This window comes from Solanum dulcamara, chromosome 5 (genome assembly GCF_947179165.1).
Source record: "Solanum dulcamara chromosome 5, daSolDulc1.2, whole genome shotgun sequence".
NCBI lineage: Eukaryota > Viridiplantae > Streptophyta > Magnoliopsida > Solanales > Solanaceae > Solanum > Solanum dulcamara.
Window position 1 is genome coordinate 11,083,842 of NC_077241.1, and position 27,485 is coordinate 11,111,326.

The 27,485-nt window shown below is 34.9% G+C and overlaps 1 pseudogene; it reads right to left on the reverse strand.

The window, feature by feature from the left end:
* The window catches only part of LOC129890463 (uncharacterized), a 41,474-nt pseudogene that overhangs the window by 2,407 nt on the left and 11,582 nt on the right, over window positions 1–27,485 (reverse strand).

Consider the following 27,485-nt stretch of genomic DNA (forward strand, 5'->3'; position numbering starts at 1 on the left):
TTTGTAAACACACAAGAACCATTCAATTCATCAAGCATGTCATCTAATCCAGGGATAGGATGGCGATACTTTACCGTAATCTTATTGAATGTTCGGTAATCCACACGCATGCACCAAGTCCCATTTTTCTTTGGAACCAATAAGACTGTTATGGCATATGGGCTCATGCTCTCCTTCACATATCCCTTGTTGAGGAGCTCCTCAACTTGTCTTTGGAGCTCCTTTGTATCTTTTGGTTGCTTCGATAAGCTGATTTATTTGGCAATTGAGATACCGATAAAAAGTCAATCTAATGCTCGATACCTCGGAGAAGGGGTAATCCCTTTGGGAGCTCCTTTGGAAAGATATCACCATAATCCTACAAAAGAAAGGAAATAAAATGGGAAAAAGAAGAATGAGATAGGTTAATTTGTAGCATATGATCCTTATGAGTGATAAGGATCAAAGAACTTTGAGCCGCCACTTTTTCCCTTATGTCCTTATACTTTGCCATCAATACTTGGGCCTTCCCCTTAAACATCCTCCGCTCTTCTCCTTCATTAACCTCAACTACCACATGCTCCTCTCCTCTCTCCTTCCTTTTCTCCTACAACTCACTCATGTTTTAATACACTTCATTGACTTAGGGAGGTAACATAGTGTGAACAACATAAATGTGGTTTTCCAATACAAGGGAACACCGGTTAGTCCTTCCATCATGCTTTGTTAAACGATCATATTGACAAGGTCTCCCGAGTAGTACATGACAAGCTTGCATTGGAACCACATCACATAGAATTTCATCTTGATAATTCCTAATTCTGAACTTGATAAATACTTATCTATGAACCCTCAATTCTCCACATTCTCTCAACTATTGAAGTTTGTAAGGTGTAGCATGTTTAGTGGTAGGAAGTTTCAAAAAGTCCACTAAGGCAGTGCTGGCAACATTTGCACAACTTCTACTATCAATGATCAAGAAACATACATTATCTTTAATGAGGCATTTGTAATGGAAGAGATTCTCTCTTTGGCTTGGATAATCCATGGCCTATCTAATTATGACTCATCTTACCACATACATTGGCATGGTAAACTCTCTTTCTTGAGACCAATCCTCTTCAATTGGACATTTCCTCATCAAACTATTTGGAATGGCAATATCCATTCCATCACATGGTCTTTCTCTCCCTCCTCATCATTTTCAAACTCTTTATCTTATTGAAATTCCTCCTCGTAATCCTCATCTTGTTCTACTTCTCCTTCGAGGTACAACTCCTTTTCTTGCATAAGGACATTTAAATGATTGGGACACTCATGCATCATATGATCCCATCTTCAACACTTGTGACATTGAATACCTTTAGGGAACTTGGTCGATTCTTTATTACCTCCTTCTCTCGGGGAATACTTAGGAATGTTTCTTTCAAAGGGCTTCTTCTCATAGGGCTTCTTGAAGTCCTTATTTTTGTTTCAAACTAGTGACTTTTGAACTCCTTCTTTGTTCTTACCCCAAGAATTCAAATATGAATTACCTTTGTATTTTTAGCTCTTTTGCTCTTTGAGTTCTCTCTCTATCTCAATAGCTGCTTCAAAGATGTCACTCAAACAAGCAAACTTGTGAATGGTCAACTTTAAAGAGATATCTTTGTTCAATCCCACATTTAAGCGAATAATGGCATGTTCTTCATTTTTGTGGTACTCAAGTTTCAAGATCATGTTTTTGAACTCATCGAAATAAGCTGCAACACCTTTGCTTCCTTACTTCAAGTTGTACAATTTGGTAAGCAAATCTTGTATACCTCGCCGGTACATATTTGACTCTTATAAGGGATCAACTGTAAGGGGTGAGTCACTTTTCCAAGATTGACCTTTGGTCCAGCTATCACCAACTAAGAGTGAGGGAGTGTGACATTCCCAAGACGGCATTACGGAAAAGGTATGGTCACTTCGAGTTTGTGGTAGTGAGTTTTGGGTTGACGAATGCACCGGTGGTGTTCATAGACCTAATGAATACGGTGTTCAGACCCTACCTTGATACTTTTGTTGTAGTATTCATTGATGAGATTTTGATCTACTCTCGGAGTGAGGAAGAACATAAGGATTATTTGAGGGTTGTGATCCAAACATTGAGGGATAAGCACTTGTTTGCAAAATTTAGCAAGTATGAGTTTTGGTTGAAGGAGGTGGCCTTTCTTGGTCACATCGTGTCCGACAAGGGGATTAAGGTTGATCCTAAGAAAATGGAGTCGGTCAAGAATTGTCCTAGATCATTGTTTCCTTCGGACATTAGTAGCTTCTTGGATCTAGCCGGTTACTATATAAGATTCGTTGAAGGGTTTCCTTCATCTCATCTCCTATGACAAAGTTGACTCAAAAGAAGGCAAAATTCATATGGACAGATGAGTGTAAAAGGAGTTTTCAAACCTTGAAAGATCGACTTTTCTCTGCTCTTATTTTGACACTACCAGAAGGATTATGAGGGTTTGTGATTTATTATAATGCTTTTTCAGATTGGTTTAGGTTGTGTGTTAATTCAAAATGGTAAGGTCATAGCCAATGCTTCTAGGCAATTGAAAGTGCATGAACATAACTACCCTACCCATGATCTTGAGTTGGCGGCCATGGTTTTTGCTTTGAAAATTTGGTGGCACTACCTCTATGGAGTATATGTAGATGTGTATACCGATCATAATAGCCTTCAATATATGTTCACCCAAAAGGACCTCAATCTAAGACAAAAAAGATGGCTAGAGCTCCTCAAAGACTATGACATGAGTGTGCACTATCATCTAGATAAAGCCAATGTGATTGCCGATGCACTTAGTAGAGTGTCTATAGGAAGTGTGGTTCATGTTGATGAAGAAGAGAGGGAGATGGTGAAATATGTTTACCGATTAGATAGATTAGGGTGTGAAGTTATGCGGTACCAATGGTGGTGGTATGGTTGTCCAAAATGGGTCTGAATCCTCTTTGGTAGTGAATGTCAAGTTGAAACAAGACCTTGACCCAACATTTGTCGAATTAAAGAAGTTGGTGAAGGAAAAGAAGGTAGAAGTCTTTTCACAAGGGGAACATGAAGTGTTATATAACAAGGTCAGTTATGTGTTCCGAATGTGGATGGCCTAAGGAGTTTAATCTTGATGAAGACACATAATTCTGCATACTCCATTCACCGCGGTTCGATAAAAATATATCAGCACTTGAAAGAGTTGTATTGGTGGGGTGGCATGAAGAAGGACATAGTGAGGCTCATATTCAAATGTCCAAATTATCAATAAGAGAAGGCCGAACCTCAAAGACAGGGTGGTCTATCCCAAGATATTGAAATCCTTACTTAGAAATGGGAAGATGTTAATATGGATTTTATAGTGGGTTTGCCTCACACTCGGAAGCGACATCAGTCTATTTGGGTGACTGTCGATAGAATGGCTAAGTCGGCTCACTTCCTGTTAAGACTTCCTATAGGGCTGAAGACTATGCCAAGTTGTATATTCTGGAGTTGGTGAGGTTGCATGGTATGCCGTTGTCTATTATTTCATATCGTGTTCCCAATTCACTTCTCACTTTTGGAGATCATTTTAAAAGGGCCTCGGTACTAAGGTAAAGTTGAGCACCGCATTCTATCCTCAAACCAATGGGCAAGCCGAAAGGACAATTCAAACACTAGAGGATATGTTGAGGTCTTGTGTGTTGGAGTTTAAAGGAAATTGGGATGATCATCTACCGCTCATCGAGATGGCGCCATTTGAGGCTTTGTATGAGAGATGATGTAGGTCCCTGGTTGGTTGGTTTGAAGCACGTAAGATGATCTTATTGGGCCATGATTTGGTACTTGATGCCTTTGAGAAGGTAAAGATCATTAGATAAAGGTTAAAGACGGCTCAAAGTCATCAAAAGTCATATTCTGACACTAGAAAAAGGGATCTTGAGTTTGAGGTGGGTGATTAGGTGTATTTGAAGGTTTTACCCATGAAAGTTATGGTTTAATTTGGTAAGAAGGGAAAATTGAGCCCTAGGTATATAGGGCCGTATAGAATCTTGAGACGTGTAGGCAAAGTTGCTTATGAGTTGGAGTTGCCATTAGAGATGGCCATGGTTCACCCGGTGTTCCATGTGTCTATGTTGAGAAAATGTATGGGTGATCCTAGTTCCATTGTTGCTTTGGAAGTAGTGAATGTTGAAGAAAATTTGACCTATGAAGAAGTCCCAGTTGAAATTTTGGGCCGGTAAGTTAAGAAATTAAGGAACAAATAAGTTGCATCTGTTAAAGTCCTTTGGAGGAATCAACAAGTTGAAAGTTCTACATGGGAAGCGGAAATGGATATGATGAAATGTTACCCTCATCTTTTTCATTCTACTCAAGTCTAAGGTACTAAGTTACTCATGCTCAATGTTTATGACTCCTATGTTTCAGTTTTCTTACGTCCTCATAGGCATGCATGTTCATGAAGTTAAATTTTAAAATCATGTTCTATGATAAGTTTAAAGATCTCATGTTTTATGCATTGCATGTGTCATTTTATTCATGTTGGGTTGCTAGTCCTCTTTCCATGTCCTTCCTAAGATAAGTTAATCTTATTCAAGTATGAATGTTTCTAAGAGGAGATATTGTAAGACACCGTAAGTCAAAAAGTTGGAACCAAGGAGAAAAGTCTCAAAATTTTGAACCCATTAATGTGAACGAGTCTCTCTACGGCTCATAAGGTTGGGTCGTAGAGCGACCCTTCGAGAAGAAAATTGGATTTCCCCTCAAGAGAGGTTCTACGACCTTATAGGATGAGTCGTCCTCGAGAAAATGGGTCATAGAAACCCCTCGTAAGCTAAGTTCAAAGGCCAAGTTTCAAGGAACCCTCTGGGTCCAAGTCTATCAACTTAAAGAACAGGTTGTAGAATCTCAGATGGGTCATAAGAATCACCCGTTCATAAACTTCAAAGACTTGAATTTTGCAGGTTTTTGGGACCTACAGAACGACCCTTGAGAATGGACCATTCCTGAGAGGACGGGTCGTATACAATGGTCATTCATAAACTTCAGAGACTATGTTTTAGGCTCTTTTCTCAGGCTTGCAAGATAGGTCATTTGCATGACTCGTCATTATGATAACGACCCGTAGAAGGGTCTCATAGGGCCAATTTTCCAAATTTAATGAAGGGCAATTGTGTCTTTTTTAAAGTTCAGTTCAAAGAATCTAGACACTTTTATGGCCAAGTTCTAAGTCTGTAGACACTCTTCTCTTCAAGACCCCCTCCTATTCAATTCATTCTCTCAAAACTTCCAAGATAAGAACTTACAGGGTCCCTCAAGATTTCTCTCTAAATTCAAGCTAGGGTTTCCAATTTCTTCATGGTTCTTCTTCAATTCATATTGAATTCAAGCAAGGTACGTGGGTTTTCATCCATCGGTGCTTCCACCCAAGGAGCCCAAATATTTTCTCAACCTAGTATTTCAATTCGAAATGATGAAATCTTATGGGATTTTACATGATGACTTTAAATGCATAGATTATGATATATTTGAAGTTTCTTTACATATATTGATGGATACTGACTCTTGATTTCATGAAGTTATGATGTTATTAAAGTTCATATATGAAGGCTGGAAAAGTGTTTTAAGACATATATGATGGGTTGTTTTAAGAATGTGTCTTTTATGCGTTGCCATTACTCTCATGCATGCAAGAATTCTTTAAAAGCATTGAAAGGTTTTTACGAAATGAACACACCTAGTTTCTTATGGTGAAGTAAAGTTGAAATGAAATTTGACTCCAAAGAATGTTATGAAGTAAATTCTTATGAATGAGAGTCTTTATAAAATGATTTATTGATGAAGGGCTTCTTAGCCAAAGTAAGGTTTCAATGTGAAAGAACAATTCTCGCATTGAATCAAGCAAAAGGTTTTATGAGCTATTCCACCGATTGATGTTTTAGTGTTAAAGTTATATGTTGTTTATGATATATTGATGTTTAAATGTTATTCTGTGGGACTTGACCTAGCACCAAATGTAGCATGTAGATGGGGACTTGACCTAAGGATTCCTTAAGTAAAGTCTTATTTTGCATTAACTATGTGCCACCATAGGGGCCCTTGTCGGCTATTTTAGGCTAGTGAATTCACAATTAGCCCTTAAAGTCAATGTTAAAGAAATTATTAAAATTAACGGAGTTCTACCCGGCAAGTAGTCTCCCCATGCCAACGTAGGGGGTTATGTTGGATTTTATGTAATAGCTCGTATGGTATTAAATGTCGGTTAAGGTCCCCCCCTTCCCCCCCACAAATTAAATATTTTTAAGGATTCATATGATGATTTCTCATGCATGTATTTATTTATGCATATTGCCTATACATGTTTCTTTCTTATGTTCTTCATTTCATACCATACTCACATACTTAGTACATTTAGAGTACTAATGCATATTTTTGCCTACATGATATCACCATGTAGGGACCAGCGTTGCCCCACACTCTCCTCCCCGTGGCTAAGTTAAGCATTGAAGTCTACCACTTTGGTGAGTTCCCATGTTCTGGGAACGACACTCCTTTCTTACCTAGTTTATGTTATGTTTAGACATTCAAATTAAGTTTTGTTGTTTTGACTTAAACTTGAGGGTGAGCTAAGGACTTGTCTTAGCCCCTGCCAAGAATTAATGTAGAAGGTATTATTGGACATAGTAAATGATGTTATGTTATCTTTGACTCTTATTAATGTGAAGCTCTTAGTCCCTATATTCCTTATTGTTTTGCTCGATTTTTTTATCATTACCAATGGAATGCTTAATGAAAGCTAAGAGGCTTGGGTGAGGTACCTCCATGTGTCTCATTCCCCGTGCCATGTCTAGGCCCTAGACTTGGGTCGTGACAGTCACATACTTGATGTCTAGTCAACCTCGCCGCTACTCTTAAATGGTGGATGATTTTATCAAGCACTTTCTAATACGGGATCCAACGGTACGTCGGCTCTCTAATGGTTTGTCAGTCCCTCCGTCACTCCGAGGCAGTTCTTCAATTCCACCAACATGATGTAGAATTTGTTGGATGGTCCTAATATATGCTCAAATATCTCCATCTTTGAGAATAAACCTTAAAGGGTTTGCAACTCATGTGCTTGACTTCTTGTGAATGGTCTTGATGAGATTCGGGTCACATTACAACTCCATTATCATCAAGGGAGCAAAGATTCAGATTACAAGCTCTTGCAATCTAGGAATTAAGCTCGTAATCCCTTCCCCCTCACTATAACAACTTGGTTACTCACAAGCTCAAAGCAACAACTTTATTGACTACTAAATCTACGAACTCTAGTCGACTTAGACTTCAAAAACTCACCATAGCTAAGTCTAGCTGCAACTCAGAGTGATGAAGAAAGACTTCAACTGATATAATTCCTTAATAGCTTAGGAATAGATCGACAAATACAAACACTGAAATATAAATCCTAAAACAACTAAGAATAGTGATAACTCTATCAGGTCTCTTGGTATTCTTCGAAGAGATATTTCTTGAGAGAATAGCTTTTGCAATTATGAAAATCAGGAATTCAAGAAACTAGGTTGTGTCAATGAAGAAGAGGATTATATATATGATGGACACAACCTTTGGATTAATGCCATTGGCTGAGAACCTGTTATTCTATGAATAAACGCGCACCAACAAACTGCAGTTGTGGTAGGGTGTGCAAAGTACTTTTTACAGTTGTCCTTTTCTCATATCAAAACTTCTCATTCTCGCATGGGATCAGATCCCTTACTAAATCTAATAGTTTGTTAAATCATCAAAACTTCATAATAACATCTACTTAGCCATTCACTATTCATTAAAACTGCAGATTATGCAATATTCTTAAAAATATCCTTACTTTCTGTGTTCATTTAGTTGTAGCATTCCCTGGTCATGTGGTCTCCAATGAAAGCATTTTTACAAGATTAAATCTGTGAAAAGTTGGCTTAGACACACGATTTGTATAAAGAGGTTAGAAGTTTTCTGGGTTTAGCAAGTTATTACATAAGATTTATAATCTATACACAAAACTTGAGAAAGAATGAAGGCGATTTAGACTGATTTGAATTCAAAATTCAAAGTTGAGAAACATTACTAGGAGGTTGTCTATCACATCTATATCATATGTATGTCATTTGTATAACTTATGTATATCACATATATGTCATGCATAAATGTAATGCCTATGCACCTGACAAACATATGCTATAGACAAAATATACATATGTTATACAATGATATATATGTGATATATTATTTTTATATCATATATATGTGTGTATCGGTGCGCACATGGCACTTGTATATGCACAAGTATACATATGTATGCTATTTGTATATCTTATGTATATCACTTGTATATCATGCATATATTTTTTTTGCTTCAAAATGAAAGGATTTATCTAATAATAAGGATCAACCATACAAAAGTGGAACTAGTCTAGGTTGAGCAGTTCCAATGGCATCTCTTTCAAGTTCATTCATTACAAAATAAGGAGATGCTTCAAAAATATAGGGCTTATTTCTGGCCAAGCTTGAATCCTTTAATTTCCTTCCATATTTATGTAATGACCCATTAGGTTGTTTTGAGTACTAGAGCTTTTTATTTTATAATAAACTTATCCTATAAATTTTTAATGTGTATTTTCGACTATACGATAATTACGGTTAATTAGTTGAGGGATAATTTTAGATAATTTATTTTATTGGTGGGCTAAATTTATAATTTATTTAATACCCTATACTACTTATCTCATATTATTAAAATAATTCAGGGGTATTTTCCACTTCTAATACATAAGAGTTTTAGATGAAAAAAATAAAAAAGAAGAAACTGACCTGCGGCGGCGAACAAAGTACAAGGAACCGAGTTCTTCAGGTCAGAATTTGTAGCCAAATTTAATTTTATATATGCCTATAGTGGATGTCTCGTGAATGGGTAATAAATATGTTTAATGGTTAGTGGCATTATGGCCTAATCATTTGGGACAATGATTAGGGTGTTTGGAATTGAGATATTTATAATATAAGCTATGAATTTATTTTTGCAAATTGTTCTCTGGTTGCGTCATTAACTTTCAATTAATTTTCATTTCAACTTATTCTTATAATTATTATATTATAATACAAATTTTGATATATTGAGATAGATAATTAAATATTAGGTGTATTGTATTATATGAAAATCATTAGAGTTATGATATTAGTGGAATTGAGGCTTAACCCTAGGCTTAAGTTTTAGGGAATTGATTATAGAGTTGGGTGAGTTGTTGGGTCAGGTTAAACTTATATATAATATTAGTGTCTATGAATTTGTTTGCTTACAAATATTGTATACTTGATAGGTTGAAAACGTGAGACTTTGAAGAAAGGAAAAATATTAGTGAATTAGCTTGCTTGACTTCGATTCTTAAATTGAGGTAGGTTATGATTTATTCTATATCATCGAAAAACTCTTAATAGTGATTGATAGTCGTTTAGTAATGTGGTGAAATTTTCTATGCATTTAATTATTGTGGTTTGGATGGTTGATATATTGTTGTGATTGGTCTGCAATCCCAAGACCATGAAATCCATAATCTTGAACTTATCCTATCAAAAGTGTTGCCTTGAATAAGAAAGGCTTGATGAAATATTGTTAATGAAGTAGAAAGTGATAATAAAGAATGATGAATTAATTATTTTTGGATCGGGTGTCATGAGCCAACATGATATAATTGGATCGGGAGTCATGAGCTGACATGATATAATTGGATCGGGTGTCACAAGCCAACACAATATAATTGGATCGGGTGTCACAAGCCGACATGATATATTTGGGTCGAGTGTCACGAGTCGACACGATATATTCTGATCTTTTCCATGAGTCGGCATGATCTTATTGGATCGGGTGTCATATTCCAGTACGATAATATTAAAGTAAAACATATTAAAATGGTTTAATATACTCAATCTCAATGAACCCATTTTCCAAAAGAGCATGGTATGGAAGCCTAAGTTCTCATTAGTGTTCTTGATATTGTTGATTTATTATGTACTTATTTCATTGTGCTATCACTTGATCTTGTTGTTGCCACCTGTTAAGTGCTATAGTTGTTTTCTGCTATTACTTTATGCATATTAGTTTCCATTTTGAGTCGGTCGATGATACCTACTCAGTACATGTTGCCTTGTACTGATCCCTACTTGTATTTTTCTTCATTTTCCTTTTGTGGAGTGCTGCGAGTGTACCAGCGACTTTGACTCGCCCTCAGCTCTAGCAAGTGTCCAGCACATCAATTTCTAGGGAGAGTTATTACTCTTAGCTCATGTTAGATTCTTTCAGACTTGGTATTTTAAGATTAGATGTCCTTGATGTGATGACTTTTAGATTTTGAGAATGATATATAATAGACCCTAGTGGATTGTTGTTTCTTATTTTCATAAATTGAGCTTCCACATTATTATCGTATTTTATAAGTTGGGTCAGTAATATAAGTTAGGGTTTATATTATTGGTTCTTTCATATAGGAGGTTAAGTGTGGTGTTACTCATCTCTCATTTTGGGTCGTGACAAATTTGGTATCAGAGCTTTAGGTTTGGTGATCTTATCACACAAGAATGAGTCTAGTAGAGTCTTACGGAACTGTACGGGATGCCTTTACTTTTCTTTTCTTCTTTCTCTCTTGCTATTACTTGAATCCAATTGGTATCTAGGTGATACAAATTTGTATCTAAATAACTTCACTCTATTTTTGCAAATGATCAGAACTAGAACAATAATAATGTCTATGCCATTTGTTAGAGCTTGTACTAAATTGGAGTATTGTAAGGAGTATGTGGTATTTGATAAATTGAGTATGTATACGATTGTAATGGGGACCAAAATGGTGGATTGTGGGTAATTAAAAATCAAAGAGATGGAGTCAGATAACTGGATATGTTTGATATAGGAACTAGGAAAGGAGTATCTAGTGTTATTCGACCTTGGTTCCGTACATTCTTATGTGACCACTTACTTCATTTCGAATATGGCTTGGAGTATGATTCGCTACATATGCCCACGTATTTTTCCATATTTATAGGTGATACCTTAGTGGTGAAAGGGGTGTACCAATCCTGTGATTGTCATCTTGGTAGGGTGACATCCTTGGGCAGACTTCGTCATTTGAGTTATGGAAGATTTGGTGTTGTTTGGGATAGTTAAAGTATACCAATGGTTATTTCTAAAATCACCACTTGGATTATAAGAATATATAGAAGAGCTACCATGAATACTTACAATTGCATGACGGTTTTAAGATTCATCTAGTTGTCGGAGTTATTTCCCTGCTATGTGTGATTAAATGTGGAAACCATTAAGTCTAGTTTTGTCACTCTTAAGGGTTGTTTACAATCATAACTACTGATCTAAAAAATTTTATAGTGTTTTTAGAGGTTCTGTATGACTTAGGCAGTGTTTTATGACTTCTTTATAGAGAAGTATATCCCTCGGATCTTGAGGGACAAGAGGGGAGATGAGTTCCTAAATATAAAGCAAGGAAAGATGTCTATTGCAGCCTATGAGGCCAGGTTTCGTGCCTTATCTAATATGCTACTCTGCTTTGCTTCAGTCCAAAATAGCGGATTTTGCCGCCTTGTGAAGGATTGAAGTCAAAATCTCTACTGCGGTTTCATAGATTAAGTGTATATCAAAGAGGGTTATGATACAACTACAACAACTATATCGATGCTTACTTAGTTAGAGTTATGAATTATGTTACTTCTGCTAGCGACCTAATCTATGAAAGAATGCATATCATTTGGGCTAGAGATGAAACGGATTAGATTTGGTAATATTTTGAAGTTACTCAATGGGTAGGAATGTGTGGGACAATCTTCTCGATAGGTATAAAATGTTCTATTGGTGGATCTAACGAACTTTCACGTTGTAGTACTAGTGGTATAGGGAAATGGATATGTCGATTGTCAAGTGCGAATACTAACTATTAAGAAGTTATCAGTGGTATCACATGCTCGTATAATTAGATACATGAATTCATAAAGATCTTCAAGGTATGAGCTAATGTTGATAGATAAAGGAATTAGGTGACACAGTTAGAGTTAGAGTTCAAGTTTTTCATTGTGAGTCTACATTCGTGGTAGTATGTTTTGTCAAGGTATGGGTTGATAAGGTAAGAAATGATCGATTTCATTGGATATTGAGCATTTAGAAGGACCTGTGAATGGCTTGGATCGTAAATTTGGTTACTTTTGATTGTTAAAGGACCTAAAGGAGGGTTTCACTTAAAGTTTTGGTTTATAAAATGAGGTAAAATATCATAGGTTATTGGTCAAAGGATAAGATTGGTAAACGAGTTAGCGAAAGGAACAGAAGTCTAGTATATTGAAGAGTTTAAGGTATTTGAAATTTGTGTCCTGGAAAGATGCTGTATTTTTATGTTGGTTTGGATTATTTGAATTATGGTAGATGTCTTATGGGGGAGCTATGGGATGAACCTACAGTTCTACATGATTATTGAGAATTTTGAGGGGATTGAAACTACTCTATTGATGGAACTACACAGACTGTTGTGATGCGTTACATAGACACTTGATGGTAAATAGAGGTTCTGTGCTCATATTATACAAAATTTTTAGGGTGACGATGAATCTCTATAAGTTTTTGCATGAGGTATATAATACTTTGAATGGTAGATGAAACTTGGTATGTGAAAGAATGAGTGAAGTTGATATTAGGTTTGATTCAATACTCTATCTTGAAGAAAGAGTGCTATCAGATTTAAAATTGATGTTATCGGTCTTGGGTGTGACCCTTACCTGTCATGGAATGCTTAAATAAAAAGAAAGGGATCCATAGTTTGAAATATTTGAAGGTGATTATGTGTTGTTAAGATGACTTTGATACTATTGACGGATTAAGAGTAAGGTAAATGACCGGTGTGCCTATGATGTTGTATTAGTATTAAGAGTGTGGGCTTCAATGGAGTTTATGGAGGAAAAGAAAGTGTTGTTGAAGGTTTCACCCATGAAGAGTGTGGTGAGGTGTGATAAGTGAGGTAAGTTCAGCCTGAGGTATATTGAGCCATTTGAAATTCTTAAGCATGTGGGAGAGGTGACCTATGAATTGGCTTTACATCCAGATTTGTCCGTAGTGTACCCAGTATTTCACGTGTCTATGCTGATGAAATATCATGATGATGGAAACTACATTGTTCATTGGGATTTGGTCTTATGTAAAGAGAATTTGTCCAATGAGGAGGAGCCTATAGATATTCTAGACAGAGAGGTTCGCAAGTTGAGATCTAAGGAAATTGCATTTGTGAAGGTCCAATAGAAAAATCGTCTGGTTGAGGAGTCCACTTGAGAGACTGAGACGGATATACGTGGAAGATATCCACATCTGTTCGTCGAGTCAGATACCCTTTTTTTGTACCCTCGATCTTCTTTTGATCATTCGGGGACGAACGGTGGGGTAAATTAGAATATATATATATATATATATATATAACCCATTAGGTCATTTTGAGAACTAGAGATTTTTATTTTATACTAAACTTATCCCATAAATATTTAATGGGTATTTTGAACTATTCGATAACTACGGTTAATTAGTTGAGGGGTAAGTTTAGATAATTAATTTAGTTGGTGGGCAAAATTTATAATTTATTTAATATCCTATACTACTTATCTCATATTATTAAAATAAGTTAGGGTTATTTTCCACTTCTAAAACATAAGAGTTTTAGATGAAAAAAATAAAAGGGAGGAAACTTACCTGCGGCGGCAGACACAATGCAAGGAACCGAGTTCTTCAGGTCAGAATTTGTAGCCAAATTTAATTTTATGTATGCCCATAGTGGATGTCACGTAAATGGGTAATAAATATGTATAATGGTTAGTTGCATTATGGCCTAATAATATGGGACAACGATTAGGGTTTTTGGAATTGAGATATTTATAATATAAGGTATGAATTTGTTTCTGCAAATTGTTCTCTGGTTGCGTCATTAACTTTCAATTAACTTTCATTTCAACTTGATCTTATAATTATCATATTATAATCCATGTTTTGACATATTGAGATAGGTAATTAAATGTTAGGTGTATTGTATTATATGAAAATCATTAGAGTTATGATATTGGAGGAATTGAGGCTTAACCCTAGGCTTAAGTTTTAGGGAATTGATTATAGAGTTGGGTGAGTTGTTGGGTCTAGGTTAAACTTAAATATAATATTAGTGTCTACAGATTTATTTGCTTGCGAATATTGTATACTTGATAGATTGAAAATGTGAGGCTTTGAAGAAAGGAAAAGCATTGGTGAATTAGCTTGCTTGACTTTGGTTCTTCTGTTGAGGTAGGTTATGGTTTATTCTATATCATAGAGAGACTCTTAATAGTGATTGATAGTTGTTGAGTAATGTTGTGAAGTTTTCTATGCATTTAATTATTGTGGTTTGGATGATTGATATATTATTGTGATTGGTCTGCAATCCCAAGACCATGAAATCCATAATCTTGAATGTATCCTATCAAAAGTGATGCCTTGAATAAAAAAGGCTTGATGAAATATTGTTAATGAAGTAAAAAGTGATAATAAAGAATGATGAATTAATTATATTTGGATGGGGTGTCATGAGCCAACACGATATATTTAGATCGGATGTCATGAGCCAACACAATATATTTGAATTGGGTGCCACGAGCCGACATCATATTATTGAATCGGGTGTCACGTTTTGAAATTTTATAATATTAAAGTAAAACATATTAAAATGGTTTAATTTACTCAATTTCAATGAACCCATTTTCCAAAAGAGCGTGGTGTGGAGGCCTGAGTTCTAATGACTGTTCTTGATATTAGTGATGGATTACGTACTTGTTTCGTTGTGCTGTCAATTGATCTTGTTGTTGCCACCTGTTAAGTGCTATAGTTGATTTTCTGCTATTACTTTATGCATATTAGTTTCTATTGTGAGTCGACCGATGATACCTACTCAGTACATGTTTTCCTGTATTGACCCTTACTTGTATTTTTCTTCATTTTCCTTACGTGGAGTGTAGCAAGCACACCGATGATTTTGATTAGCCCTCCGCTCTAGCCAGTGTCCAGCACATCGGGTTCTAGGGTGAGCTATTACTTTTATCTCATGTTACATTCTTTCAAACTTGGTATTTTAAGATTAGATGTCCTTGATGTGATGACTTTCAGATTTTGGGAATGATATGTAATAGACCCTAGTGGATTGTTGTTTCTTATTTTCATAAGTTGAGCTTCTGCATTATTGTCGTATTTTATAAGTTGAATTCATAATAAAAGTTGGAGTTTGTATCGTTGGTTCTTCCACATAGAATGTTAAGTGTAGGTGCCACTCGTGGTCCATTTTGGGTCATGACAATTTTGCTAGTATATCTGCTATAAAATTAGCCTCCCTCGGGATGAGCATCAATACAGTTCCTTCCATCTAAAGAATTAGTGACCTGCAATCATTATACATATGTGAGTATTTATAGCAACATTTTTAGTATTTGAGTATCAGTTTTCATTAGCAAGCCTTTCACATTATTACTTTTTGCAAGGTTGAGTCCATGTAGCAAGGTCAAGAATTCTGTGTGTAGAGCATCTTGTCCCTTGATTTTGCATGTTAATCACGCAATCTACTTACCGATATGGTCACTAATTACTCTTTCTGTCCCTCCGTTGGAAGATCCTAATTCAAAGGAGCCATCAATGTTCAGTTTGAAGTTACTGTCAGAGGTTTACACCAAGTTATCGGGATTTTCTTTTTGGTTCTTTTAGAGCTAGGGGATTGAGCAAGAAAAAAGTATTTCAAGACTTGGAAAGAGATATTATGGATGGTGCTAGGGATTCTACCAATGTTATTATTGTTATACATTTTTCTACTTCTATTCTTCCAAATATTTCAAAGAATTATTGGCATTAGAATAGCCAAGGGCACCGAACGGTGACAAGAGGTAGAACTATAAGTTGTAGAAGTGCATATTTTGTGGATACTTTCCTTAAAATTATCAGGGGAAGGTGTATATTAAAACTATTCCAGATATACTTAGAATTAGGGCATTCTACAAAGATGTGGAGGGTATTTTCCTCCATGTTGGGGCACGAAACGCAATTTTCAGAATTAGAAATTTTTCCGTTAAACAATTATGCGACTGTTGGAAGCCTTTGGGATAGAAATAGCCAAATGAAAATTTTTATTTTGTTTAGAGACTTTATCTTCCATATCCAGTTAAGGGTGAAGTTTTTATTCAAGTATGCTTCATTATTTTCTAAGAGGTATAATATATATGCTCTGTTTGTAGTAAAGTTTCCATAAGCACCTGTCTATTTTAAAAGGGGACATTTGAATATAAGTGTTCTCTATAGAATTTTTTATGCTTCTCGGAATATCAAAGGATATGCAAGAGAAATCCTAGAAATTACTTTAAAGAATGCAGTTTAACAATATGTTTTTTTCTTTTTCTTCCATAGGCCCTTGGATAACTTTCCATAGCGAGTATGTAGCTTCAATCCAACTTTTTCCATAGCTTAATATTATTTCCATGGCCTATGTTCCAGGAAATGCCTTTTCTAAATAGATTGTATGATCTAGCAAGGCTTTTTCATATATAAGAGTCGTAGGGATAGTATTTTTAGTATAGAGTGCTAGTTTCTATTATAGTATTTATTTGAGAGGACCTTGGCCCAAAGGTGATCTTTGTTTTTTAAGAATCTCCAATTTATGCTTGCTAGTAGGGCAAGGTTTTTCCCATCTGTTTTTTGGAGCCCCAAACCTCCATACTCGAAGGGGGTAGTTACTAGGTTTCAATTTGCTAAGTGAAGCTTCCTCTTTTCCAGTGTGGATCACCCAAAGAAAATTTCTTTGGATATGATCAACATACTTATGGGTTGATTGAGGTAGTAAATTACATTGCATTGCGTAGGTGGGAATGGCGTATAGAACTGACTTGATGAGTGATTCTTCCTGCTAGAGATAACAATCGAGATTTTTATCCCCCTAACTTGTTATTCATATGGTCGATGATGTATTGGTAATCCAAGCTCTTAGGATGATGATAAGTGATAGGTAAGCATAGGTATTTTCCTATTTTATTTTTTTGTTGTATGTTTAAGATAGTAAAGAAGATTTTTTCCTCCGAGTTAACATTTGTTGAGAAGATCACTAGTGATTTCTTAAAATTTACTTTTTGGCCGGATTGGGTGGATAAGGTATTAAAAATATGAATAATAGTATTTGTGTTGCTTTGTCTAGTAAGATAATATCATCTGCGAATAATATGTAACACCCCCTAAAAATGTTGTATGGTGGTGCTCCAATTTTCGACGAAAATGATACTACTTCAGTATTTTAGGCATAACTTTTCATAGATTGGTCGGCATTAGGTGATTTAAATTTCTGAATAACTCCAACATTGTTACCTATAATTTTGTGCAGACCATAGCTTAATATTCGAAGGCTAAATAGGTCAAATAAAATAATTTTTGCAAAATATAGTGTTGTGATAAAATAGAGTATTTGTAGAAGAAAAATCATATCTCATTGTAGGATGCTCCAATTCATTTGATTCTTGATCGACATGAAATTATACTTCTAGAGATACAATTTATATGAAGATACCAAATCGTAATTAGGAAGTTATCTTATTCAAACATAGCTCCAAAAAGGGTATTCTGTTAAAAGAATGTTTATCTCACCAACCATGGAAGTTCTAGATCCATTTGACATCACCAATGACATCAATATTCCTCCATTTGACATTACCCATGACATCATAATCCTCCATTGAATTTTCAAGATCATTCTTTGTAATCATTTTATTTATCTTAGGTCCCTCCTTTACACCTATAAATACCCACATTTTTTTCTCATTTTGTTCATCAAGTTTTCTCAAGTAATTCTTCTCTCTATACACTTCTTTACTCATTTTCAAATATAGTTTTAGTTTTTAGTAGTGTAAAAATACTATTCCGGTGATTCATATATATTTCGGGTGGTACACAAAATGCTCCAGCGAGGAGAAAAGGCTATGGTTCAAGATGTTTATTGAGTTCTTTGATTCTGAGTAAAGTTTTGGATTTCAGGTATGTAAGACTATTCATAGCATTGGATTGAGTTCGTCCATGCACCCAATATTTAAATTCATCATAATTGAGTTATAGATGAGTTTTACCCTAATTCTTCTTCTATTGAGTTAGATATATTGATGCATTGAGATTATTACTATTTTTATCTCTCATATTATCGAAATTGTTGTTCGTGGCTATTTTTCCATATATTTTGAATAAAGATGTTGGCTTTTAATATTCATTGACAAAAAGAGTGATTTGAATTAATACTAAATATGTATTTTATTGAGTTTTGAAAGAGCAAAAACATTGACTTTAAATGAATTTGATTATTTGGATTAAATGATGTTTTGAACAAGATATTTTGATGATATGTAAATGATATTTTGAAGTGTAATGATTGATGAAGAGGTAATGAGATGAGTTTGATGTTTTAAATTAAAGTCTAATGAGACTAGATGATGAAGTTAATATGAGCACATATTTTGGGAATAGTATTGAGCACTGAGTTGGGTAAGAGTTTAATTGACTCAAACTCCAGAACTACGTAGCCAGCGTAGGATGGAGGCTATGCTTCTTAAGTCCCAAAAGAGGACTTTGATGATTGGATTCAAGATGGTGATGTCCTTTACCCTAGCAAGGTATTGGTTGGATGTAGAAATGACATCGCTTCATTGTATCATCAGTAGCTCATAAGTGATGGTTGTTGTTTAGAGAAACTCCCAATTGAGTAAGCATTGCTTATTTTTTTTTTAAAACTTGCATTGCATATTGATGTTGAGATGATGTTGAATTCTGAGCTGAGTCTTTCTGATAGGAGTATCTTGATATTTGTCCTTACTTTTCTGCCATTTTACATACTCGTACATTCCATATACTGACGTCATTCGACCTGCATTATTTTATGATGCTGATACAGGTGTTAGAGATCCTCAATATGTGCATCGTTGAAGATCATTACTTTCCAGCTATTTTGGTGAGTCCTTGTATTCAGAGGAACTCTTTAACCTTTCATTATTGTTGAGTATTATATTTATTTTAAGGTAGCCATGAACATGTCATTGGCACCATTTGATAGTGTTAGAGGCTTTGTAGACAGAGTTTAATGATGTAATTGGAGTAATTTTCCTTTGAAACTACTTCTCCTAAGGATTATTTCTTTCCTTTGATGTTGATGATGAATATCCCATATAAGTATTCTTGTTTTTACTTAAGTCTTCCGCTGATGAACGTATGAGTGATAAGACCAATTGGTTCTCTCGGAGAACAGAGATGATTTTTGAGTATCGTCCATGCCTAGGGTACCCTCTTGGGGCGTGACACAATAAGTGTGATATGGGGGTACCTATTCTACCAAGTTTTACTGGTTGCCATAGTTTCTCCTGGATTGCAAAAGTTTATTAGTCTAGATAGGAACTCCGTACAAATAATAAAAATATAAGGAGGTAGAGGGTCTCCTTTTCTAGTGTCCCTTGTGGGAATAAAGTAGTTCGTAGGTCTATCATTTACTAATATTGAAATAGAGAAGGTGGAAATACAAGACATGATGAGGTCAATAAGTTTTTCGGAAATTAAGAATTGTAAGAGTTTTTTTAATAAATGACCATTCTAACCTATCAAAGTTTTTTTCAAGGTCAATTTTAAGAAATATTTTTCCAAATCTACCCTTTAATTTTTGTAAGGAGTGGATAGCTTCTTGTACTATGATGGCATTATCCACAGCTTTTCTTCCGGGAATAAAGCTACATTGTGTAGGATTTATGATATTATCTATATACGGTCTCATTCAATTGACTATGATTTTTGTAATGGTTTTATAGATTGTGTTGCAGAGGCTAATGTGTCTATAGTGTAATGTGTTCGGGTTTTTTTACTTTTGGAATAAGGTAAACATACGTTTTATTTATTTCTTGGGGGATAGAGCTACTACTGACCTTCATGCACAAATTAGTAACAGATTCTTCAATGTCATTCCAATATATTTTTAAAAATAATGGGTGAAGTCCATCAGGTCCAGGTGATTTTAAAGATTTAAAAGAGAAAATAGCATTTTTACTTCCTCTTTTGTAAGAGGTCTGCCAATGTTATTTTTATCCTCTTCAGAGAAAGCGTTTTTACATGTTGTTGGGTTTTGGTAGTCACTTTTGATAAGCTCAGTCGAGTAAATGTTTTGAAAGTGATTTAATATAATGCTATTTATGGCACCCTGATCAAAATTCCAATTTTTGATTGAATTGTTTAGTCCAAAAATTCTATTTTTTCGTCTTCTATCAGTAGTAGTGGTGTAGAAGAATTGTGTATTAGCGTCTCCCTCATTTAACCATTGAACTCTAGATTTTAATTTTCAAATTTCTTCTTCTCTTTTAAGAATTTCATTAAATTCAGCAATGAGAGTGTTTTCCAAGCTCAGATGGAAAGTTTTTGTGACAATTATTCATTTATTGGAGTTCATTAAGTCTACTAACGATACATTTATTTTGCTTAAATATGTTTCCAAGAGATTTTTGTTCCATATTTTAATTGCATCTAAGAAATTTTCTAAAGCATAATTATAGTTATTATTGTTCCTCCAAGCACCCGCCTCTATATTAGAGAAATCCAGGTGTCTTATCCACAAAGATTCGAATCCAAAAATTCTATTAGAAATGTGGAAATTTTTGAGGCAGTTAAGTAGCAGAGGGAAATGATCAGAGTATGTTCGATGGAGATGTAGAACATTTGAGTCGGAAAAAAGGCTAATCCATGCTTGATTACTAAGGAAGCAATTAAGTCGTTCCATTATAAGAGTTTTGCTATTTTTATTCTTATTTGACCATGTTTGTCCAACAAAACCTAAGTCAATCATTTCAATATCATCTAAGCAGTTTATAAAGGAAGAACATTTATTATTTTTATTGGCCTTCCTCCAAACTTCTCGGAGACACTAGTGATTTCGTTTAAATCACAACATATTAGCCAAGGTCCATTAATTATTTTTTTGCAGTTGTTCTTAAGTTTTCCCACATCCCACTCCGCATGTTATAAGTATTCCTAGCATATACTACTAAGAAGAACCATTTCGAAAAGGTAGTGCTTACCTCAATTGTAGCATGGATTTTCTGCTCATTTAATACAAATGGATCTATTGTGACTTCAGTGCTTTTCCATAATAGAGCAATCCCTCCAGCATATCCTATAGCAAGAACCTATATAACATCAATGAATTCAAGAGCATGAAGTAATTTATTATGATCCTCCATTTTTGTTTCAGTGAGTGCAAGTACAGTTGGATTATGAGTGTCCATCAGTGCCCGCATATTAGTCATGAAGCTTGCATTATGAGCAACTCTACAGTTCCAGAGTAATATTTTCATTGATGGTCCTTGTGGCATGTGTGAGATCCCTCATGGTGTCAGTGAGATATTCAGATTTATTAATTCTGATTTAGTGGTCCCAACTCCTTATTCCAAAGTCTGTTTCCCTTTTGTCATTGGGATGATAAAAGCTATATATTTCAGCTTTCCCTGATAGTTATAGCATCGTAAGTTCATTTTTTTTGTATGCCTCTTGTGGTGCCTTGATGAGGAATTTTCTTTCTATATTTATTGATATGTCCAGAGTCAAAGGATTCTTTAGATAAAGGGTTTTCATTAGGGGGTTGATGTTTGGTGGTGGGTGACAACACCCTTATTGATATTTCTGGCACAACTTGATCTTCCATGTATTCTTTCTCCTCGTTGTTCATTGTCTCCTCGTTTGACTTGCTTGGGTTGTGCATTTTTAGAATTTATTGTAAGGAGGATTTTACAAAATTGTTTAGTTGGTATATAAGTGAGAGATGTTGCATGTTCAAGTTGGATAGAGGACTCGAGTAATAGAGTATGTTATAGAACTCCTGAGTTGTGAGTTCCAATTTTAGTTTCAATCGTGATGATGCTAGTCTTATGAGACTGCTCATTAACCTTTCCTCTATCAGATTTGGTAGGGGAATGGGGTTGGTTTCATTTTGTGGAAGGTCTAGCATCCCCTCCCATGTTGCATAGGGTGATGTTTGGACTGCATTGGGAAAGGTTTCTAGTAAGTGAGACTTCATTGTCAACTAGTTCTGACAAATGGTGTAAGGGGTTTATCAGATTTTGGAATATAGGGCTCCTTGAATTGAAGTTTGGTATTTCTGGTATTAGATAATTTTTGTATGGGACTGGAGTATGGTAATGATTGGGGTAGTTTGGAGGGGGAGGTGAGTGTTGGTTGAGATTGTTTCTAAACCTTTGATATGGATATTGGTAGTTGTTCATTATAGTTCATTGATTTTGATAGAGAAGTCAGTTTTGTCTAGGATAGTGAAGTGGGATGTTGCTTAAATGGGACATAATTACTTGTAGTTTAATTATTTTCAGTGAATGGCAGAAGGGGCTTGAGTGTAGCTTTTAAGGATGTTATTTTGTGTAATAGCTTCTTGAGGATCTATATTAGGTTGTACCATTTTATTTTCTTGTACTTTGTCTTTGGATAAATCAGGTTTAATATTTTCCAACACTGGAGAAATTATGAGGTCAGGAAGGAAGTTTATGGATGTGCTTGTTGACATACTACATTCTTGTTCACTTTCAAGGGGAGTTGGTGTGGATAGTTTAGCATTTGTGAATAAAAGTGAATTGTGGTGTGTAGTACTATTTGTTCCAGGATATATGAGATTTGGTTGGTGGCCTTTTTTGTTGAGGTTTCATTAGTGAGGGTAATTATTAGTTGGCAGGGTATGAGAGAAAAACATTTCTGCAAACTTTTCTTTGTTGGCTTCCTTTTGGACATGGCTAAAATATCTTTTTCCATATTTTTCGTACCTTGAATATTAAAAGTAAATTTTGAGGCCAAATGCTTTACGTGGCTTATTTTTCTATAGGTGGTCACGTGATTATATTCACATCTGCAACATGGTTTTTACTTTCTATAGGTAGTGACATGGTTAAACCTTCATCTTGTAAACTTTTGGCTGCATTCCTAGGATCAATGATTGAATCATTTTTGTCGTCTGGTTGATTTTGGACTCTTCTACGTAATTTTAAAGCAGTATCTTGGGACTTATTGCTAGTCTTTTGGTTTTCTAAGAGTGTGTTAATTAGGATATGGTTGTGATCCACATTAATTGAAGCATGAGAAGGATTTTGATTGGTATTTTTTTTCTTTTTTGGGTAGGTTACTGTAGTCCAACCTCCATTATCATTTGGTTCTGAATGACTTTCATTTCTGATTGTCTTCATTTGGTTTGGATTGCTGGACGTAGATGGAATATCATTAGGTTTGTTTGGGCATGAGTGAACTAAATGACCAAGTTTCCCGCAAACAGTACATAATGGTGTTGAAGGTTCGTATTGGATACTTTGGAGGTGAATACCAATTAGTATATTTGTTGGTAAGATTTTTTATAGTGGTGCTAGGATACAAATTCTGGCGTATCTTCCTCTAGAGGCATTTGTAAACAACAAATTTTTCGAGCCGAGAAAAATAAATAATCAAGACCGGAAAATTGAAGTAACAAAGTGTAATATTTGATTTCAAAATGTAATGCGGGTTACACTCTCTATGATAATCCTCTGATTCTTCAAATAATATGAAACACGTTGAACTTGAATTTGAATTTGATTTAGAGTCAAGGGTTTGAATAGCTTGATCTTGAATCTTCGTCTTTGAATTTGGATTTGAATTATTCATCACGAACACTTGTATGATTATGACGAACAGTAAAGATGAACAAGTAACTTGATCTTGATCTTCTTCTTTGTTCTTGATCTTGAACTTGAATTTGATTGCTTGAACTTTGTAGCTTTGTAGAGAATTTGCGGTCTTTGATCCACGAGCTCTTTTCTTGCTTCTTGTTCTTTAAAAAAAAAACTTTCGGAATAATGAGGACCCCTATTTATAGTTGTAGGGAGTGGTATGAGGGTGTGATTTGATTGGTTGGTTTGAACTGACCAATCAGATTTCTTTGTTGAAGAGTTTTAATTTGATTGGTCAGAACATGTCACATAGACACGTGGCATTGTTCTAGTGGCATCATTAGTTTGACTTAGATTGCCACATAACTTTGACATGTGGCATGATTTTAGTGGCTTATCTGATTTGACTTGGATTGCCACCTAACTTTGACATGTGGCATGATTTTAGTGGCTTATTTAATTTGATTTGGATTGCCACCTAACTTTGGCACATGGCATAATTCTAGTGGCTTATTTAATTTGACTTGGATTGCCACTTAACTTTGACATGTGGCATGAAAATGGGCCTCTAGGATGAGATGATATTGGGTTTAACAAAGTGGAGTCATCTTTATAGCCCAAATCAATGGATTTAGATTTTTAATTAAATCCACATTTATTGGGCTTAAATAATTGACCCAATTTTATTAATCCAAAATATTTATTTGGACTAATATATCTTGAATTTAATATAAATTGAACCATTCTACAAATTTATATTTAATAAATTGTAAATGATTACAAATGCCCCCTACTTCAAATGTTGTCGAGATATTTTATCTTTTGAAGACTAGGCTTGAAGTATTACTTGTAGGATAATGACATGCCATGTATTTTGAGATATACCATGAATTCATACTATATTGATGCACCCCTTCATCATTGTTGGAGTAGAAATGTAGCAAATTAGTTATATCCAATGAGGATTAGGAAAGAGAAGAAAAAAAAATGATTTTTTTTTGCACTTTTTTTTAAGGGTGTTTACTTGTCATGCAAGATTCCACCATTAATTGGAATCCGCTTAGGAGTCAATTTTGTAGAAGTCTAATTCAAGTTTGAATCTAGTTATAATAGATGCTAATAAACCTCTATAAATAGATGTCTGACCTTCATTGTTTTGCAGCAATGTGGCTTGACGATCAGCGTCGTGGTACTTTCTTCTTTCTTTTCTTTGATTTTCAACAACCTTTTCCTCATCTTGACATATTTGTCGTAGAAAATTCATATCTTATTGTAGATACGTAGGAATCACGAACGGTGTGATTTTCTAGAAACTAGACTTCTCGATTTACAACATATCCAAAATTGAGAATTTAATACTTTCATGACCGTTCTAGATAAAAAAAAAAATTTAAAGTTAGCTCTAGATTTTGCCATGCTAGAGGTTTCAGATTTGAGTGATTTTATTAAAACTTTTGTATCTTCATGTAGGAACTTCAAAATCACAAGCCGCTTGATTATTTTGAATTTAGACACAGAGTTATACAACATATCCAAAATTTAGATTTAAACTCCTTCAATATCGTTCTAGATAATTTATTTATTTATTTATTCACGTTTTTTTTTTGCAAATGCCTACCCTTTATTCTGTCTTCCAAATCCAATTAGAATTCTGAAATGACACACTCCTTTTAGAATATGGATAGCCCAATTTTTTTACAATTTCACATCCAATTAGGATTTGAAGAGAATAAATTTGTATCATTTTACTAAAGTCCTACCCAAAAAGTAATTATAATTACTTTGGAAGAAGGACTCTCTCACCATCACTACTTGTCTATAAATAGACTCTCTCCTTCTATTTATTTTCATCATTGGTATTGACAGTTTTGATACTCCTTTTTGCATATCCTCTTGAGTTCATCAACATATGAGGTACATTTATATACATATATGTTTTTTTTTATTTATTTATTATTATTTTTTTTTTTTTGCAAATGAAAATATTACTTCATATACAATAAACTTTTATTCTATTGGTCTAAGTCAAAGACTTTACACCGTCTGAGACAAAGACTTTACATGATTTGTGGCAAAGAAAAGGCATTCCATAGTTCGAGCTAAAGACTTTACACCGTCTAAGGCAGAGACTTTACATGATTTATGATAAAGACTTTACACTGTCTGAGTCAAAGGCATTCCATAGTCCAAGCTAAAGACTTTACACCGTCTAAAACAAAGACTTTACATGATTTGTGGCAAAGAAAAGGCATTCCATAGTTCGAGATAAAGACTTTACACCGTCTAAGGCAGAGACTTTACATGATTTATGACAAAGAAAAGGCATTCCATAGTCCGAGCTAAAGACTTTACACCGTCTGAGGCAAAAACTTTACATGATTTGTGGCAAAGAAAAGGCATTCCATAGTTCGAGTTAAAGACTTTACACCGTCTAAGGCAAAGACTTTACATGATTTGTGGCAAAGACTTGACACTGTCTGAGTCAGAGGCATTCCATAGTCCAAGCTAAAGACTTTACACCGTCTGAGGCAAAGACTTTACATGATTTGTGGCAAAGAAAAGGCATTTCATAGTCCGAGCTAAAGACTTTACACCGTCTAAGGCAAAGACTTTACATGATTTGTGGCAAAGACTTTACACCGTCTGAGTCAGAGGCATTTCATAGTCCGAGCTAAAGACTTTACACCGTCTGAGGCAAAGACATTACATGATTTGTGGCAAAGACTTTACACTGTCTGAGTCAGAGGCATTCCATAGTCCGAGCTAAAGACTTTATACCGTCTAAGGCAAAGACTTTACATGATTTGTGGCAAAGACTTTACACTGTCTGAGTCAGAGGCATTCCATAGTCCAAGCTAAAGACTTTACACCGTCTGAGGCAAAGACTTTACATGATTTGTGGCAAAGAAAAGGCATCATAGTCCGAGCTAAAGATTTTACACCGTCTAAGGTAAAGACTTTACATGATTTGTGGCAAAGACTTTACACCGTCTGAGTCAGACATAGGTTTTGCTCAAAGAATATAATCGTCCATTATTGAGATTCATTACCATGATTATTGAATTACTAATTTAAGCGCTAACATTTTTTTTTTACAGATTGAATGATGATTTACTTTAGAGATTTGACTTCCTCTTCTTCAGAGTTGCGATACCTTTTGTGTTTCGATAGTACAAGAGATATATCATTGTATGAGAGCACCAAGCCAGGATAGGCTCAATTTATCAGAAACCAAGCTTCTTAACATATCCAAAATTTATAGTTCAAGTCCTCCAGGATAGTTCTAAGCAAACTTCAAAAATGAATTTCAAATACAGAAAAGCTGACAAATTCACATTTGCATGATCTTATTAAAAGAAAATATTTATATCTTAGCGTAGAGAATCCAAAAAAACTATAACATGTACAATAATCACAGCTAATAGCTTTATGGATTTGTATGAATATTTCTTTGAAGTCAATTCAAATTCTGTCTTGATTGGCCCTCTTTAATTCACACGTCATATATGACAATATACAAGAACATTGTGATGCTCAAATAATAGTGTGCCCCATTTCTTTTGAGCTTATGAGACTAAAATTAGGATGTAACTCACGGACTATGGTGGAGAGGGTCAAGAGAGACTATGAGTTCTTTGGATACTCATGCGACTGAACTCAGAATGTAATTCTAAGCGCCTACGTACCTTAGTGAAGAGGATCAAGTCATAACGTAGTTCTGAGAGACTGATTTTTTATTTAT